The sequence below is a fragment of the Lissotriton vulgaris genome, chromosome 5 (assembly GCF_964263255.1).
Source record: "Lissotriton vulgaris chromosome 5, aLisVul1.2, whole genome shotgun sequence".
Taxonomy (NCBI): Eukaryota; Metazoa; Chordata; class Amphibia; order Caudata; family Salamandridae; genus Lissotriton; species Lissotriton vulgaris.
In genome coordinates this window covers 1,004,285,797-1,004,299,918 of record NC_141693.1, presented here as the reverse complement: position 1 = coordinate 1,004,299,918, position 14,122 = coordinate 1,004,285,797, and positions in this window count along the sequence as shown.

Here is a 14,122-nt window from a genome sequence, read left to right as displayed (position 1 = left end):
GATAACTCTAATCACTAGTGTATGCAGTAGACCTTTGTACTCTCTACCATTCCTATGTGACCCTTAGAGTATATCCGGTCTGATCCCTTCCTTTGTATATAGAGATAACTCTAACGACTAGTCGCCTATGAGACTGTTAGAGTATATCCATGTGTATCCCTTCCCTATGTATATAGAGATAACTCTAATCACTAGAACATGCAGTAGTCCGCTTTGCTCTCTTCCATTCCTATGTGACTTTTAGAGTAAATCCAGTCTTACCCCTTCCCTATGTATATAGAGATAACTCTAATCACTAGTTTATGCAGGAGTCCGCTTTGCTTTCTACCATTCCTATGTGACTCTTAGAGTATATCCATGTGTATCCCCTCCCTAAGTAGATAGAGATATCACTAGTATATGCCTAGAGTTTATCCATTTGTATCTCCTCCTTGTGTGACTTTATCTCTTGTGCATTTGCAATTTTTTCTGTTTGTACCTTTTTTATAACGCATGTAATCCAAAGTCCGTATGTTTTCAACTGGTTCTTATGTAAGTCAAAAATTTGCAAATCTGTGTTCCGATTGTAACTTTCAGTCCTTATGGTTGAAACTGGGTCCTATGTAAAGCGCTCTGACACCTTCGGGTAAAGTTCGCGCTATATAAAATCGCATAAATAAAATAAATAAATAAATAAAATAACCACCTTGTTCCACCTTGGAGGTCGAGTTTGGACAATGCGATCCACTGTCACCCAGTGCCCCATATTAAGTTTCAGAATATAAAGTTGAGGTCCCTAAAGACCTTTCCCGGGATAGTCACTAGAGTGTTTGCTAAATATTAGAGCAAGCATGGCAAAACAACCATTTTAGAAAGGACCACTCTCCCCGCAACCGTTAGGGGGAAAGTGGTCCAGATAGCGACCTGGGTTCAGGTCACCCATGTCGCAGTATCCAGGTTGCCCTCCAATAAATCCCTTGGGGTGTGGAATATTTTAATATCTAGATATTTGAAGAGGTACATTCCCCACTGAATTGGATCCACCCAAAGTGTAAGCAGCCATGGATTACCTCTTGCTGTAGTGGAAAGACAAAGATTTTCACTGGGTTAACCCTGAGTCCAGTAAGGATATAAAACTCAGCCAATAGACATGTAAGGCGCTCAAGATTCATTTGGATAGATCAGATGTATAGTAACATGCTTGCATATAAAGAAACAGTGAAGGTTGTTTCCCCACCGGGTATTCCCCAATGTCTCATAGCCATTTGCAGCTTGCTCACCAAAGATTCTATTGCCAGGGCAAAGGGGAGAGGGGATGGAGAGTAGCCCTGACAGATTCTGCAGGTGAATGAATGGACATGCTCTAAAATATGCTGCCCAGACCTGACACTGGCCTTTGGAGCTGAGTACAAACTTTGGATCCATTTCATAATGCGGGCCGATGCATTGGCGCTGCAGCACCTCTAGCATGTATTCCCAGCCCAGTGTGCCGTAGGTCTGTTCTGTGTCATTGGAAGTACATGCTGCCTCAGGCCATGGATGCGTCGCTTCAGCAAAGATCTGGTAAAGATGGCGTATATTTAAGGAAGTGTTCTGCCTAGGCACTATGCCCTTTTTATTGGGATGAATGAGGATGGTAAAATAGGTAAGAATATGATCAGCCAATATTTTACTCAGGATTTTATAATCTGTATGGATAATTTACGATATGTGGCCACATCAGTCAGATTCCTATTGGACTATGGTATTGAGGTAGCAATTACCTCACTTGTAGTGTAGGAAAGAGCACCGAGGCGTAAGGCCTCAGCAGACAGGGTCTCCAGCTGTGGGACGAGCAGGCAGTCTAGACCTGGTGTATTCCCAAATGCTAAATTGTTAATCCTCTGACGGATCTCTTGCTGTAAAAAGCGAGCATCAAGTTCCTGAACTGGCTTCAAGGGGACATGAGGAAGAGTCAGGCATTCCTAAACTGTTGGAGAGACGATGCATCCAATGGGTGACTTGTTGCATATCATTGTCTGTAGTAGTGTACAAATGTTGCATTGATTGCCTCCTGTGTATATACTAGTGTTCCTGACCTGTTTCTGACTGCAAGTTATGATTGTATCTATCCAGGGGTTAAATGAGGTGGGCCAATAATCTGCCAGGTTTGTCGGATTCACCATGTGTTGTGATACAAAAGTCTTTGTGTACAAACATTACAGTCTCTCCATTGAGCTGGCATGGTCATCTTTCGCCTGCTTGAAGCGTTTGGAATGCTCTGGTGTGGTACAGAAAGTAACCTCAAGTTCATGTAATGAGGTTTCCAGTGTCCTAACTCAGTCCTTAGAGAGGCTTGTGCTTGTTGGGTGCAGAGATTCCCCGGACAGCTGTTTAATATGCCTCCCACTCTATCGCTCTGTTTGTAGCTTTTTCTGTGGTGACTTGGAAGTAGTGTATAATGGCTTTGCATAGGGTTTTGTGGAATGCCTCATCCTCATGTCATTAGAGTTGCATCCGCCAGGTGGGTACTGGGGTTGGGAGTCTGCCCCAGGCCATGCGCATGCACAGTGGGTTATGGTCGGAAAGGGTTTTGCCTCAGTAGTCAATGTCAAAGACTTGCGTTTTAAAAGAGGTTGTACAGACTAATCGGTCAAGGCACACATGTAATGTATACACAGGAGACTAAAAGGAGTAGTGTTGTCGTTGTGGACAGGGCACAAGTCATAGAAAAAGAAATGTGGGGACTGACCAAGAAATCATGACGCGTGCTATAAAAGGACATGACGTCATAACCCGTGGCATTCCACATGGCACCACAGGAAGTGACCTCACTGGAATTGATGCTCTGATATGTGTATGTTATAACATATGCCAACTGAAAATGTAATAAAAGATCTTTTTTTTATTGTCTCCTGCAAAGCATATCATCTAACATGCAGAACACAGATTTTTACTTTATGTAGATAGGTAAGTGGACTACAACACAGAGATCCTTTTGTTACTTGCAATTAATAAATTGTAATCCTTCTAGTAGACCACAATTAGCTATGAAGTGTATTTGACTTCTACACCTTGTAACCCTGACTGTCTCATGTAACACATCTTGTACATTCATTTACAAACTTACATGATTTATTTGGAATGGATAATGTGTATGTTACGTAAAGTGCTCTAACACTCTGCATTGGGATGAGTGGCACTATAAAAGAAATAAAGACATAACAAAGTGCTATTTAAATTGTTCTTTGTGTAAATACTGAGACAGACCACCCATTCTTACAGTGCATACACTTATATACAACAAAGTAAAAAGCATGCATCTTTTAAGTTACCTGTGAAGAGATAACAATCTGTGTGCTTTTGTGTTCTGAGCAGTGCGTTTACATTTGTGAGGTTCCAGGATGCCTCCCGTCCCATATTTGATCAAAAGGAGGTCTGATGGCCCCATAACTTCTGTCTTTATCGTTGCCCAGTTGGAGGTGGAAAAAAAAAACCTTGCTGCCTGCACGTTGATGATGGAAATCGAAAGCAGACAACTTGCAGGAACTGATGAACGTGACCCAGTGTTTCAAAATTACACTGGGACAAGTTGAACATATTTCAGTGGGGCCCAACTTCTTAGCAAGGGGGATGGTGTCCACCCTGTGAAAAGAGTGGGTGGATGCCGTGTACCCGCCTGTACCCCCGACTCGAGCCCTGTTTGTTGATATCTTGTCCATCTTACATCTCCAAGTCCCCAATGGTGCAGCCAGTCTGAGAGTGCAGTTGAATTTTGGATGGCCGGAGAACTCGTTAATGAATGGTGCGATCAAGCAAGGATTATGTCTAGGTGTGTTACTTAGTCAATGACGCTGAGCATGTTCAGGTTCTTAAGTGTACCCCTCTTTGTGTGTCAGGGTGAGTGAAGGTGGACAAACATATGTCCCTATTTATGACTCTGACTACATCACAGTGCCATTGCCAACACTGGTGTGGTCATTGAGTTAGGGACAGATATAATTTTCGTGTCCTCTGTGTGCCGCAGAATGTACATCTTAATTTGTGAACTATTTTGGTATGTATGACTGACTACATCACTAGTCAATGATGGGGAAAGTTGTGGATCCTTAATGAATCCCTTATTATGTATCTGAGTTTAAAATAACTAGTTATGACTTCACAAATTGGAAAGGATTTCTGCTGCATAAAGTTATGTTTTTTCCAGACTTTCACCCTTTGAGGAAAAAGTCAAATGTGATTGACAGTAATCTGAATGGTAGAGCTATACAAAGCTGTTAACCCTTTCAAGCCCACAATGCAACTTTTTAAGGCACTGATATCTCATAAACTACTGGTTGGATGTACACCAACAAAAGTCTGATTTCTGTGCAAAGTGCTACAGTCATACCAAATTTAGTGGAAAACTGTTTAGTAGTTTGGGCTGTAGTCCTGAGTAAAACTTCATATCTGAGGCAAAATGGGGAACACACAATTTTTTTAACGCTCCTTAACTATTTTTTGTCTTGTACAGATACACTCAGATTTTGGCATGCTGGACCATGCTAACTACACAAAGCAACTGCCATGCTTGGTTCAAATCGATTCATGGGCCCAAAAGGTATAGGCAAATCAAAAAATACCTACTAAAAAAATGTGGCTGAACTACAACTACAACACAGTGGCAACAGTCAGGCCATAACCTGTGGCCAACAACCCACCATGCGCGGCCAAAGGTTGTGTGTAGCGGCAGTTGGATTAATGTATGGTAATTAAATATTACTTTACTTTTTTTTAACTTGAAATTCACTGAATAAAGCACAGCTCACAGGGATGTTATAGTTAGGAAATAGCATTAAAAAGCTATAGAAATTCACTGGAAAAAACAAAGGTTATAGGGACGTTATAATTGGGTTGAAATTTTACACACACAAAACCATAGAAATTCAGCAGTTATAGTTAATTATCTCAAGTAACTATACCTCGTGCTTTAGGATAACTATAACTCGCTCCCTTGCCATTCACTAAATACCCCATATATTTAATCTTATGATATTTTGAATGACATCACTGATAATGTCAGTGCAACATTTGTTGTTAAACTATTGATGAAAAACTGTGCATGGCAGGGGTGCGAACACATTTGTCTTCAGCTTGAAGCTGATTCCCCAAACAAACATAAAAAAATATGGAAAGGGGGGCAGGGTAGGAATAACCTGACCCACTAGATGTGGTGGTGACACCCGACATGAACCCCCACTGGGGGTTAAAAGCATTTTTTTATTTCAATTTTGCTGTGGATTCAAGGATGGATCTGCGGAGCCACAGCAAAATTGGGAAAAAAAAGTATGGGCTAACATGGTTCTTTTAATTGAAACCCCTGGGTGGCCCAAATCCTGGAGGCATGTAAAAAAAAGGAGAGGGGCACATGGGCCCCCTCCTAGAGTTTATGAAATCCTGGGACCATCACCTCTTCAGGGTATTTGTTATAAATGATGCGGGGTGCCCGCACGGCACCCCCTGCACCCCGAGGACTGCCACTTCCCCGGGGCTTTGCAAAAACTGAACGGGGTAACTGTGCAGACTGCCCCAAGACCTAGGGACCTCCACCTCCCCAGGATGCACAAATGGAGTGGGGGCCACACGGATCCTCCCCCATGCCCACCACCACTTTCATGCCTGGGGCAAGATTTTTTTTTTCCAGAGGGAGGGGAGCTGTGTGGCCCCCCGTCCGAGCCGTTTTGAGGCCCGGGGACCAAACCTTCCCCGGGCGGCCCGTTAATGTGAGAGGAGGGGGGCCATGCTGCCCCGCATCTGAATCCAATAATGGCCCTGGGAACCGACACCCACCCGGGCCAGCTGCTTCCATGTCCTGGCTGCCCACCCCTGGGACATAGCTTTTTGCTGAGCTTGGCGGGAGGTTTCCCGCCAAGCCACAGCAAATGCTTCGCTTCGAGAAAGTGAGAGCGGAAAAATACTCTTGCTTGCTGGAAGGAGAGTATTTCCTCTGACACACTGGGAGCTGCATCTTTAGTAGCTCTCTGTGTGTCAAAGCAATGCCGGCTGCCGAAGGAGGCGGGGAGCCAGCAGGGATTGAGTGGAAATTCAGGCAGCCCCTGCAGTCCCCAATGGATATGCCAGGCCCCAGGGGATGAGGTCCTATGGGTTGAAATAAGCACAGGGAGGCTGGGTACACAGCTCCTAACCCCTTTGAGAAATATTTGTTTTTTTTAAAGGCCGAATCCCGGGGCTGAAATCGGCCTTGGAGGGGGGGTTCCGTGGCCGCCCTCCCCTTTGCAAATACTTTTTTTTTTTAAAAGGCTGGGCCCCGGGGGAAGGGACCCGAGGCTAAAATCAGTCTGGGAGGTGGGCCACGCAGTACCCCTCCACATTCTAAAATGGCCTAGCCCTGGACAATGGGGAGGAGGGGGTCCCTGGGGCCACGCAGCCCCCCTTCGCTAATAAAAACAATAAATAAGAAAAAAAGAGACAGCCCAGCAAGTTGCTACTCCTTGCGCACTATTGTTTGGGACATGAAGTCCCCTTGCCTCTTGAGGCTCCTTGGGAGCCAACTACTCCTCCTGTTACCTCCAGTAAGTCCTATACAGCAGGATTGCTGAGAGGTCATCGGAGGGCTGCCCCTTTCTCCACCACTCAAAAAGCACTACTCCTGGCACACTACTGGTTGGGGGATGAAGTTCCCTTGGATGAGGAGGGCCAACAAGCCCTCCTGTTACCTCCAGCAAGTTCCAAACAGCTGGATTGTTGAGAGGTAGTCAGAGGCCATGCCCCCTTTTTCCAACACTCTGAAAAAAAAACACCTCCTGGCGCACTACTGGTTGGGGGGTTAAGTCACCTTAGATGCGGAGGGTCCTTTGGGGGCCAAGAACCCCTACTGTTACCTCCAGTAACTCCATGAAACATGTGCTCCCAATGAGTCATCGGTTGCATCCCCTATGGCACTCAAAAAAAGTTCCTTCACACAAGGACTCCACAGTTCAAATAAGTTTTCAAAATAGAATTTCATTTTTATTCTACGTTTTTCATTCATGAAATTATTTAAATCATTTCATTTATTCGAGTACTTCATTTCAAAATGATCCAACATTCATATCAGCTCCAATGCATTTCGGGCTTAACATAACCCTTCCTCAGGGAGCATCACTGCAAACATAAGATTTGACCATCATAAATAACAAGAATAACGTAAAATAACATGTCATCAAAACAAAACATGATTTCCCAAAACCGGTGAATGGTGAAGCACCATTACATAGTGCCAAAGTGTCAAGTGTTCGTGAAAAAGTGCACGGGTGGTCGACGCAATACGAAAATAGGTAAGCACTTACGTTGGGTAAAGAACGTGAAGTCTCAGGTATCTAAGAGTATGAAAACATAAAAAACCATGTCAAAAAGAAAGTTCAACCGATATCGGAGCATGAGCTACATGTAGGTCTACCGCGAAGTCTCTTACCGAATAAGTTACTCCATTCGTTTTCAAGTATGTAATCTGATGTTGCAGGACGCCGGGTTGGCGTTCACGCAAATAGAAAGCGGACGGTGTCCTATATTCAAGTCTTCCGCATCACGTGTTGTCAACAGCATCACGTGGCGAGGAACGAGAAGGAAATCAACAAAAGACTATACGATCGGTTAACGCAAGAAGAAATTAACTCCGGATGAGAGAAAACTAATGATCATAACCAGATAAATAGATGATAACAAAGGAAGATAAATGAATAAGAGTTAAAGGAAACGTAATCCGAATAATGTTAGTTAAAAAAGAGAAGAATGGTAAAAAAGAGAAGAATGTTAATAAATTAGTCAGTAATATAATATGTCGAAGAACCAACTAAATAGTAGATGAACAAACTACATGAATGAAACTAAATGGTAGATGGGCAAAATAAATGTGCAAAATGAATGTACAGTCAGTTAGTCATGCAATCGACCCACAAAGTCAAACCACTGATAAGGACAGGGAACAAGGGCCTGTGGGGCTACCACAATATGAACAATATATACATAAATGCATGATTTGGTCATAAATAACAGGCAAGTTCAATCCGGTCATTGAGACCGTGTGGCTTGGTAGAATTCAGTTTCTGTATCCAAAAGTTTTCTTTTTGAAGTAGAAGTTTGTTATTGTCTCTTCCCTCCAATCTTTCAATGTGTTCCAGTATGATAGATTTGAGTTGAGCTATGTTATGGTGTGCTTCACTGAAGTGTAACGCCACTGATGATTTGATATTATGAGTTCTAATGTTGGATTTGTGCTCTGTGATTCTGGTTTTTCTTTTTCTTTCGGTCTTGCCCACATACACTTTACCGCAAGGACATTTAAGACGTAAATGACATTAGCGTGTCACATGTGGCTATGACTTTCAATTTAATGTTGAAGCCCTTCATGGGATGCGATATAACAGTTCCACTGATAATGTTATTGCAATTACCACAGGTGTGGCATGGTCTGGTACCTTGATGTTTTTTGATTTCAACTGTTTTTTGGTTCGAGATTACACCCAAATGTTTCCCCCTAGTATGAGCAAAAAGTGGCGGTGATGTGAAGATCCCTTTGAAGTCTGGTTACAAATTTAGAACTGTCCAGTGTTTTCTAATGATCTTTTTAAAGCATGTGTTCCTGGTAGAAAATTTAGATACAGCTACAATTCTGGTATTGTCTGTTTTTGGTTGACTTCTCAACAAATCGGTTCATCTTTTACTGAATGCTCGGTCTTTTGCTTCACGATTTCCTCAGGATATCCTCTTTCCATAAATTTGTGGCCCATTTCTTTCAATCTTTATTCTTCTTTCAAGCAATCAGATTTTATCCTTTTCACTCTGATCATCTGAGAAAATGGAAGGTGTTTCTTGAGAGACATTTGGTGAAAGCTGGAATAATGTAACATATTGTTACGATCCGTGGGTTGCGGTATACGTCTGTAGACAAGCCTTTATCTGTAAGTGTGTGTTGGACAGGCCACATGAAGGGCCGCTCTCCCCCGGCCCAACCAGGCCTGAGCCCAGTCCCGCAAGTACCACACACCACCATTGCACGTCCTCCATCCCCTCAGGGACCCCTGCCCATTCGAGCCTGCCGACCTCGAGGGTCCGATCCACTGCCGGCCCACGCGCCCAGCCTGGGGCGCCATCTTGGACACTCCACCACGAGGCCGCCTGGCCCCCGATCGACCTCAACCCTGGGCCTGGCCCGGCCTCAGACATTCCGGCACCACCCTCCACCCAGGAGGTGAGCGGGCTACTTGGCAAGTCCATGGGAGAAAGAGGTGCCAATGGCTCTCCCCCACCAAGTGCCGCTCGCCCATCGCCTTCCCGGGCGCTGGCTCCACCCCCCTGCTGGGTGTCTGGACTCCCCCATCCCGGACCTCCCGACCTCCAAGTGCGAGGGTCCGGACATCAAAGCACGCCAGCCCTATAACTGGGGCAGCTCCAGAGCAGGAAGGCAGTTGTATCTTGGAGTCGAGAGACGTAAAGAGGAACTCATCCTGGACGGACTACTGGCGCTGCCATAGCTCTGTCCTGTGCACCATCGTCCTGCCTGTTGGCGCTGCCACAGCCGTCGTAACCTTCATCCTTCATCGTCGTCGGGATCTGCTGGCGTGGCCGCGGACCGTTGTAACCGTCATCTTCCACCGGGACCTGCAGGCTCCGCCGCGGACCGTCGTCCTTCCTTCATCCATCTCGGGACCTGCTTGGCTCCTCCACGGCCCGATCATCTAGAACGCCGAGCTCGAGGATTGAGAGCTATTTTGTACTCATTGGTAACTAAGACTGTCCCGCTACCCCTTTCCTAAACCAGAGACTAGAACCGAGGGGACCCCTGAGTCCAGACCTCCTTGTATCCATCCTCGTAACCTAAGAATTGCATATAAAGTCTCGTTAACCTTCAACCTTGTGTGGTGTCCGTCTGTGGGGGGGGGAAGTTACTTATCTGTACAGTCGTTGGAGACGGCTCTCCCTGGAGACCTCTCCCCGTAACCTCGGCCGACCCTCCCGGTCCGTCTAACATTGGTGGCCAGCGGCGCGATCCGAATCACCGCATAAACGTACAGAGAGTAGCTCACCCCACGACGAAGTCACAATGACCACGAAAGAGAGCGGATCAACCGAGAAATTCCAAATGGAGAAATTGGAGGAGTACAACCATCGTGAACTTAAACAATTCTGCATCGAACTGGGTATCGCTACCACCGGACTGAGTACCAAGGACGATTTTAAGCATGCCCTAGAATCTTGGGCAGAAACCGGGGCTGCCGGAACCCCTGATCAAAGCACCGTAGAAAAAACGACCACGGCCCCGGAAGGGCAAAGAACGGGTCTCTCGCAAGGCGAGATCCAGGAAAGAGAAAGGACCCGACTACACGAACTAGAAATGGCCCGACTTAAAATGGACGTTGAACTTAAGTTGGCCGAACAAAAAATCAACTTAGAGCACCTGCGTCTCCGAGAAGAAAGAGAGGAGAAACAGAGACAAAGGGAGCTCGAGGAAAAAAAACTAGCGTACGAACACGAACGAAACCTAGCCGAGATCAACCTACGCAAGCAGAATAAAGAAGCAGGGGTACCCGAGCGACCCCCCACCTCAGGGGCCACAGACAAAAAGGTACACATCCCCAAGGATGTTGTCCGAGAATACTTCAGAGAGGACGACATCCAGCAATGGTTTAAAGCCTATGAAATCGCTATGACTGCACACCGGATCGATAGAAGCGACTGGGGAGCCGGTCTCTGGGGAAGATTCCTCAATGAGGGCCGCGACACCCTACTACAGCTCCCGGACCACCAGATGACCTCCTACGACCATATGAAAGCGGCCCTCCTCACCCGCTATGGTCTCACACCCGAGATGTACCGTCAGAGGTTCCGAGACTGCACCCGCATCCCGGGTACAACTTGGGTGGACTATGTAACATACTTTAGCCGAGCCTTCGAGGGCTGGATCCGAGGAAGCAGCGTCACGACCTACGAGCAACTATTTAACCTAATGGTATGGGAGCATCTGTCGAACAATTGCTTCATTGAACTCCGCCAACACCTCCTCGACAGCAAGTTAACGGATCCCCGGCAGCTCGCAGCCGAAGCTGACCGGTGGGAGATCACCAGAGTGGGCCGGAATGGGTCCTACGAACAGAACCGGAACAACAATGGTCAGCACCGACCCAGAGGAGGAGGAGGGGGCCAAGGGCGAGGAAGAGACAACGCCCCGGTCGCCCCCGCTACCAACACCACCCCCCCGGCCAACCGGGGCAGCACCCCAGCGCGACCGGGGTACAGAGCCAATGTCACGTGTCACCGATGTCAACGAGTCGGCCACTATGCGAACGACCCAAACTGCCCGCAGTACCAGAGCCCAAGACCCCGCCAAGTGGCCGCTGCAGCCCTAGGGGAAGAACAGATCTCCGAGGAACAGGAAGAGTACGAACAAGAGCATCAAGAGTGGGAGCCAGCCGCCATGACTCTAGCCTGCTTAGGGGGGAAAGACATGGTCCCGCGGGTCCCCCTACCCGCTAACACCCAGAAGTACAGCCAATGGGTGAGCATCAATGGACACCAGGCCGAAGCCCTTCGTGACACCGGGGCCAGTGTAACAGCCGTCCGCTGTCACCTGGTGGCCCCAGAACAGTATCTACCGAACATTCTCTGCCCTGTACGATCAGCCGATAACTCGGAGAGCCTGTGTCGGATGGCCTGCGTCCCCTTCGAATGGGGGGGGGTCTCCGGCATGTTGAAAGTGACGGTCCGAGACGATGCCCCCGTAGACTGCCTCCTGGGCAATGACCTGGAAAGCTCTCCGTGGGCCGCCGTGGAGCGAAAGGAACACCTGGGGATGTTGGGCGTCCCAGACTGGGCGTGCGTCACCACCCGTTCCATGGCCGCCCGTGCCAACCACCAGCCAGAAGAACCCGAATGGCCGGCGCCACCGCCTTCGGTCGCCCCGGCCGAAAACACCGACCGTAACATTCCCGCCGAACCAGCTCAACCTACCGACCTCGCTAACCTCGACCAGTGGCCTCAAGAAGGGGGGCCCACGCAAGAACAATTTCGCAAAGAACAGAAGACCTGTCCCTCCCTCGAGGGACTCCGCCAGCAAGCGCTCGCCCAAAGCGCAGGGGATACCCCCGGAACTCATTGGGTCTACTGGGACAATGATCTGCTGTACAGCGAGCAAAGAATCGCCGAGCTGGGGAGCAACCGAGTACTAGTGGTACCCCTCCGTTTCAGAGACTTCCTGTTAAACCTGGCCCACGATGTCCCCCTGGCAGGACATCTGGGACAAGATAAAACCTACAGTCGCCTAGTGACCCACTTCTTCTGGCCCAAAATGAGAAACGATGTGCACCAGCATTGCCGATCTTGCCCCACGTGCCAAGCCAGTGGGAAGAGCGGCCGCAAACTAAAGGCTCCCCTGCAACCTTTTCCCGTGGTCACTACCCCGTTTGAGAGAGTCGGAATAGACATTGTGGGGCCCTTGGACCCACGCACAAAACAAGGCCATCGATTCATCCTGGTGCTAGTGGACCACGCCACCCGCTACCCTGAGGCTGTTCCTCTGCGAACTGTGACAGCCCCGGTGGTCGGCCGGGCCCTGATGGGGATCTTCTCCCGTGTGGGCTTCCCCCGAGAAGTCGTCAGCGACAGAGGCACGAACTTTATTTCCAAATACATGAAGTCCCTCTGGCAACAGTGCGGGGTCACCTACAGATTCACAACCCCCTATCACCCTCAAGGGAACGGACTCGTTGAGCGGTTCAACCGCACGCTAAAGGGAATGATCGGGGGGTTGGAAGAGCCCCTCCGTCGCCAGTGGGATGTGCTGCTGCCGTGCCTCCTCTTCGCATATCGAGAAGTCCCCCAGAAATCCCTGGGCTTCAGCCCATTTGAACTGCTATATGGACACCCAGTGCGAGGGCCGCTCAGTCTCGTCAAAGAAGGCTGGGAGATGCCTCCGCTAAAGAACCCTCCAGATGTCTTCCGGTACCTCCTCACCCTCCGCAACCAGACCCGGCGGTTCCGAGAACTAGCGAAGGCCAACCTAGAGGCCAGTCAAGAGGACATGAAAAAATGGTATGACCAGAATGCCTCATCCATTGAATTCGAACCTGGCCAACAGGTATGGGTGATGTCCCCCACTGAGCCATGCGCCCTGCAAGACAAATGGACGGGGCCCTTCAAAGTAATAGAGCGCAAGGGTCCTGCCACTTATCTCATCGACATGGAATCCTCCCGGAACCCTCTCCGGGTCCTCCACGCTAACAGACTAAAGCCCCACTTTGTGCGAACAGAGCTCAGCCTCCTGATGGCCACAGACACTGGGGTTGAAGAAGACTCCGAGCCTCTCCCTGACCTCCTACGGACTCAAGAGCAAGACGGCTCCGTGGATGGGGTCCGGCTCTCAGAGGCCCTCACCAGAGAACAACGCCAGGAGTGTCAAGCCCTCCTATCACAGTTCGCCAGCCTGTTCTCCCTCACCCCGGGTGTCACTTCCTGGTGTGTGCACGATGTGGATACCGGGGACAGCCCCCCTATCCGCCACCGGGCCTACCGCGTGCCAGACCGGGTACGGGCCTGCATCCAGGAAGAAATAGCCAAGATGCTCACGATCGGGGTCATCGAGCCCTCAGACAGTCCCTGGGCCAGCCCTGTCGTACTGGTCCCCAAAGCAGCTGCCCCCGGCACCACACCCGAACTCCGGTTCTGCGTCGACTACCGGGGCTTGAATGCGGTCACCAGAACAGACGCGCACCCCATCCCCCGGGCAGATGAACTAGTCGACCGGATGGGAGCTGCCCGCTACCTCAGCATCTTCGACTTGACAGCAGGCTATTGGCAGATCGGCCTCACACCCCGGGCGCAAGAACGTTCTGCCTTCTCCACCCCCGATGGCCATTACCATTTCACGGTCATGCCCTTCGGCATGAAGAATGCCCCAGCAACATTCCAACGGCTCGTCAATCAGGTCCTGGCGGGGCTCGAAGGATTCAGCGCCGCCTACCTAGACGACATCGCTGTATACAGCCACCATTGGACCGAGCACCTCCACCACCTCCGAGCAGTGCTGCAAGCCCTTCAGCGAGCTGGCCTCACGATCAAGGCCAGCAAGTGTCAAATTGGGCAAGGGTCTGTAACCTACCTCGGACACCAGGTGGGAAGCGGCCTAGTGGCC